The sequence below is a fragment of the Choristoneura fumiferana genome, chromosome Z (assembly GCF_025370935.1).
Source record: "Choristoneura fumiferana chromosome Z, NRCan_CFum_1, whole genome shotgun sequence".
Lineage (NCBI taxonomy): Eukaryota > Metazoa > Arthropoda > Insecta > Lepidoptera > Tortricidae > Choristoneura > Choristoneura fumiferana.
Genome location: NC_133472.1, coordinates 19,179,574 through 19,186,022, shown reverse-complemented (window position 1 = coordinate 19,186,022; position 6,449 = coordinate 19,179,574). Strand labels below are relative to the sequence as shown.

The 6,449-nt window shown below is 36.1% G+C and overlaps 1 pseudogene across 1 annotated transcript; it reads right to left on the bottom strand.

Annotated features, from left to right (window-relative positions):
- Positions 1-3,721: 3,721 nt before the first annotated feature.
- LOC141430622 (uncharacterized) lies at positions 3,722-6,449 on the bottom strand (annotated as a pseudogene). The gene has a single exon (XR_012451647.1). The product of XR_012451647.1 is annotated as an uncharacterized protein (transcript).

Here is a 6,449-nt window from a genome sequence, read left to right as displayed (position 1 = left end):
TACCGTGTGTGGGCCTTTAAGAGATCACAATGGAGAACGTAATACGAACCTGTGACACCTGGGACACGTGATGACGTGACACTAACGCCACTTTGATGTGATGACTTTGACATGTTTACTTCGCAACGCCATTATATACTAATTTATTCAAGTTTATATTGAAAATACTCGATAATCCGAATTTTCCGCCTACAAGTTGTCGACTCGGATTGACTATTTTTTTACGCTCTTCAATTTGATGTGCACTTCGTTCGAGTCTACCGTAGACCGGTACGAAATTATTAATATAGAAGATGATTTTAATCTAAACTTTGTTTTCACGCCCGTAATAACAGACTTTGAAAGCCATACTTAAAAACCTCACGCAACAGTGCGCCATCTAGTGAGACAAAAATCGATAGCCCTCATTGCAGTAATACCTATTTAATTTCCTCATTTCTCTTGTCATAGGCGAAGAGTATAACAGCCTTATTCATAAAAAATCCTTAATTGAGGTTTGATCGGTCTGTTACTTAGCAGACTGATTAAGCTTAATAGACGGTTGTCAAGAAGTATGATTCATAAACACTTGCTAGCAGTCTGCTAGTTTTTTTTTTTTTTTTTTGTTACTGGACTTGGGCTTTAGTGTTGCCCTTAGCCATTTTCAAGTTAGGGAAATTGGACGCGGGAAAGGGGTAGTTTGGTAGACGGAATTTGGAATATAGAAGGTCAGGGTAGGTTGAACACAAAGGCAAAATAAATTACATAAATTTGTAAATACTATACTTTAATATCATTTTTAGAAATAAAGGATGCAATTATATTATATATATTGGGAAAGGTGAGCAAGGAAAATATGCTTGTAGGTAGAGGTATATTGTGGGATACTAATGATTCCAAAAACGAAGTTCTGTCATATAATGGACAGGATAGAAAGATGTGATTTAGGTCAGCCACCGCGGCTCCACATTCACATGCTTCACTATTGATTATGTTGAATCTAAACAGATGAGAAGGGGCGCACGTATGGCCCAGTCTCATCCGAGTCAATATGGATGTTTCTCTTCTGCCTAATTTTGAATTATAAAACCATGGTCTCAGTGGAATTTTTTGTTGTAAATTATAATAATAATTTCCGGTCTCTAGAGAACTCCAAAACCAAAAGAACTCCCAGGAGTTCCGTAAATACCTTTTAGGAAGGGCTAGGAGATCATGGGTGTAATTTTTATAGGGGAAAAGATCCCCGGAATGAACGGCCTCGAGAGCCAGATTGTCAGCTTTCTCATTTCCATAAATCCCAGAATGACTTGGCACCCAGACAAACTGAATCTCGAGACCTTTGATACTGCACTCGTGTAACAGAGCTCTAATATCAAAAAATATGGGATATATATTTTTTAGTTTAAATGGAGGATGTAGTAATGCTTGTAAGCTACTTTTTGAGTCTGAAAAAATTACGGATTTTCCTAATTTCATCAAATGAATATATTCAATAGCTTTGAAAAGCCCATAAGCTTCACCAGTAAAAACTGAGGATTCTGGGGAAGTTTAATTTTTTGCACAATATTGAACTGGTGGTGATACACTCCAACTCCCACACAGCTAGATAATGTAGGTTTGGATGCATCTGTGTATATATAATGCCATCCAGACCAACGGACATCAAGGAAATGGTTGAATAATGACTTTGCACTTGAAGTATTCTTTATAAGACCCAAATCAAGAAATACCGCTGGCTTAAGTAATAAAACTTCAAATTTAACACTATATAAAGGAAGAGTTGTGTATCGATGGGTAGAACTTGACAGAGGTAGAAATTTTAAGTAACTGTTGATGATAAAAGGAGGACTCTTATTGCGCCAGTGTGAAGATGTTTCTATTTCTTTTTGAAGAGAAGATAATTTAGGTATAATGGGATGATTTGAGAATTGCATGGAACGGAAAATAAACCTATCTGCTAGGAATTGCTGTCGTAAATGTAACGGTGGATCGACACATTCCACCTGCATCGCATTAACAGGGCTAGTTTTCATGGCTCCCAGTATTATTCTTAATGCCTTGTTTTGGATTTTATTAAGAATTTCAAATGCGGTATCTGTACCTGGACGAAGCAAAAAAGACCCGTAATCCAATACACTTCTAATGACAGCATTGTACACTAGTTTTAGGTAAAATGGATGACTACCCCACCAAACTCCAGCCAGACATCTTAAAATATTTAGAGACCGTTCACATCTAATCTTTACATATGTGCAATGAGCTTTGGCCGAGAGTCTACTGTCAAAAACTACACCTAAATATTTAGCTTCGTTGTTAAGTGGAATAAATGCACCATCATAAACTAGATTCAAATCACACTTCCTTGTTCTGGTTGAGAATAAGACCGCTGTTGTTTTAGTGATTGATAGCTCCAGACCATTTGTATCTAAGTAGCACTTCAGTTGCTTAAGATTGGTATTTAATACTGCGCAAGCGTCACTGACACTGCTATCTGCACAGTACAGTACCAAATCATCAGCGTATTGTATGGATAATACAGGGTTTACTAGAATAGACGGAAAATCATGAGTATATACATTAAAGAGTAATGGGCTTAAAACGGAACCTTGTGGTAAACCTTTCCAAACAGTTCTGTATAAAGTATCAGAATCTAAGACTAATTTTATAATCCTTTCGTGAAACATTGCTGAAATTATATTAATGAGGCGTGTCGGAACACCCAATTTTACCAATTTATTTATAAGTATCTCTATATTTACATTGTCATATGCCGAATTTATGTCCAGAAAACATGCTACTACCGATTTATTCTGAGAAAAAGCTAATAATATATCCGAAACCAGTAAACCAACGCAATCTGATGTGCTTTTATTTTTGCGGAAACCGAATTGGTTGTCCGGTAGAGTTTTTTTGTTTCAAATAACCACTCTAGGCGGTTTTTAACCATATGTTCCAATATTTTAAGTAAAACGGTCGATAAAGCTATTGGCCGGAGTGAATTATGATCATTCCGGGTTTATTTGGTTTAGGTAATGGCAACACCAACTGTGTTTTCCATTCTGGAGGAATATTGCCTGAAATGAAAATGAAGTTAAGAAGGCTTAAGTAATAGGTTAGGATTTGGTCGCTGGAATTTGCTAAAAATGAATACGGAATGCCATCGCATCCCGGTGCAGAGTCAATTACATACGATAGTACACTTTTCAGCTCAGATAGTGAAAATAGACTGTTTAAATGTTGGCTATCGCTGTCGCAAGAAACTGACTCTATTTTCAATGGGATTGTTGTGACAAATGGAGGAGCGAGTTTATCTAAGAATTTTTCAACTACTGAAGGCTCTATTTTAGTTGCAGTGTTATCAACAAAAGCCCCTCTAAACATCCTTATTTTCCTCCAGATTTCAGAGGTGTGTGTATTAGGAGATAGGGAAGCGCAAAAATTTCTCCAGCTATCTACTTTCTTTTTCTTCAAAAGCTTTTTAGTTTCTTTTATTATGGTCACTAAATCGTTGTAGTTTTCCTCGTTCATGTTAGCCCTATATCTTAACTCCATTTCTTTTCGCCTTTTTACAGCTGTACTGCATTCAGAATCCCACCATGGTGGACAGGGAATCCTAGCACCAGAAGATTTTTTAACTGGGAAAACTTCAGTTGCTGCTTCAGTCAGTAATTTGGCAAATGCATTGGAGGATTCTATAATTTGGCTAGGATGTCTTAAATCTGGCAAGATACTGAATTTATCGTCCAATTGTTTTTAAAATCATCCCATTTATTTTTAATTATTACATGCTTTAACATAGAAGTCCTTTTTAAGAACGGTTTATTTTTGAAAGGGAATGAAACTATCACTGGAAAATGGTCACTGCCATAGGTACATGGAAGTACATCCCAAGACAATGTACTGGCGATTGAGGAACTACTTATTGATAAATCAATAGCACTTGTATTTTCATGTGGAGCTGTTTGGCGTGTGGGTGCACCAGTGTTCAGTATGCAGAGATTAAGAGAATCAACAATGTCTAAAATTTCATCACCAAAGTCACTTGAATCGCTACATCCCCATGCTTGATGATGACAATTAAAATCTCCTAGGATGACAAGAGGAGAAGGAAGTGAAACTAAGATGGATTTTATTTCCCTAAGTATAACTAATGATGGATGAGGAATATACAATGAAACTATACAGATATTATTTACAATTGCAGCAATTATAGAGAAATTGCTGCTATGGGATGGTATTGGATGATATGTAAAATGAAATGAATTTTTTACAAGAATAGCTACACCGCCATGTCCGTCTGACCTATCTTCACGGAGGCATGCATAGCCAGGAATTTTGAAACATGAGTCTGCTCTGAGCCATGTTTCACTTAATGCTATAAGAAAAGGATTTAGTTTATTTATTAAATATAGTAAATCTGATTTTTTATTCTTTATGCTGCGACAGTTCCACTGCAGAATGTGGCTGCTGTTGGCCATTATTGACATTTATAATATTTGAAATAAAACTAATTATATCTGCAACGTTGTTCGGTATTATGTTTGAAGAAGATAGTAATTTGATAAGCTCAAGGATGAGCTCACTAATGGAGGGTTGGTTGTTGTTGGGTTTTTCTTTCTGAATGGCAGTACCATTGCCAGATGTAGAAGGCATATCATATTCTTTAATGAGATCATTATGAGCACTTTTATCATAACCTTTTTGATATTTAGGTTTATCTCGAGGCTTGAGAAAAACTGTTTTTTTGTATGAATATGATGATGTTGGTGTGTTAGTCTGATGATTGGGCTGTTTAATTTGAGACTGATTAATTTGATGTGGTGGAGGAGATAATAGAACATCTGCATAAGGTTTGCTGACTGGATGATGCAGCTTTGATGCCTCAGCGTAAGACAAACAACTTTGTGCCATAGATAATTTAATATTTTTTTGTCTTTCAAATTCTGGACACTGTTTACTTATTGCAAAATGGTGTCCAGTACATAAAAAGCAAGAAACACAGTCCTCCTCAACATCACATGTAGACCCAGAGTGACCCTGGCCACACTTGTAGCAGCATGGTTGGATCGGCATTGTGTTTTTGTGTGACCATATCGGCAACAATTGTAACATTGGATTGTTGGAAATATGTACAGATCTACGGGTAGAGCATTATAACAGATGAATATTCTTTTAGGCAAAACTTGACCATCAAATGTTAACACCACTGTTTGGGATGGTTTCCAAACTGCTGAACCATCTACTATTGTTTTGTAATTCAGTCTTCTTGCTTTAATTACTTTTCCTGTACCTAAAGGTACAGAAACGTTCAACAGGATCTCCTCTAGGGACCACTCAGCCGGAACACCCTTAACTATTCCCATTCTCATTACACTGAAGGATGGGATAAAAGCTTTATATTTATTATCAGTGAGGGTTTTATCATTCAAAAATTTGTTAGCATCGTCAAGATGAGAAAATGACAATGTGACTCTATTCCTCCCAATTCTTTTCACACTACCATTAATGATGTTCTTAAATGACTTTTTCTTTAAGAAATTTCCAAAGGAAATGGGATGAATAGAGGTACCGTCATTCGGTGCATCTTGCATTCTTTGTACATGCACTACAAATGGTGAGCAATCAGTATTTACATAAACTTTTCTGAATGTGTCTGTGGGCTGAGGTGGAGATGGAGAGTTCATATTTGTGGTAGAGTTGTTAATAGTTGTTGTAGGTATTGGTTGAATATCAACTTTGTTTACAGAATCATTAGTGCAATTACAATCATTTTCAGTCAAAATATAGTCCGGATTTTTATTTTTATTTCTGCGCCTTTTTTTATTGCAATGGCGGCATATTTTCCTTGACGGGCAAACTCGTTTTCTATTTTTATCCGATGTTACGGAACTATCTGTATGGTCAGTATCCATACCGTTATCTGGTTCTGGTTTATTAATTGAACTAATAGTTACGGTGTGATGAACCTGGGGGACACCGCCCCCAGGGTCATCGGGCTCCTCCATCGAAATATATTAAAAAACTTACCAAAAAAGAAGAAATGTACACAAATAAAGGTATTTACAATAAATAATTAAAAATATACACCGTATTTACACTACGCTGACCACTAATTAATATAAAAAATGAAGAGCTAGAAAAAACACGCGCGCTCAGTTCGAGATTTCCCGCCCTTTTTTTCAGTCTGCTAGTTGTTGAGCTGCTGATAGACGGATTAGACGCGTTATGTTGGCCACCTTGACAAATCAAAGACAAAAAATGGCCTAATCGATAATTAAAAAAAAAAATTGACAGCAGTGACAGCAAATTACCAGGAAAAAAAATAAAAAGCGAGATGTTTGTTTCCCGCCATTTCCGATCCGCATGTTTATGTTGTGCAAAAAGCCATAATAATGTTAATAATCCTTATTTTTTTTTCATATTTATTGTTAATTTATTGTTGCTAATTTAGAGGATTTTTAAATACAAAT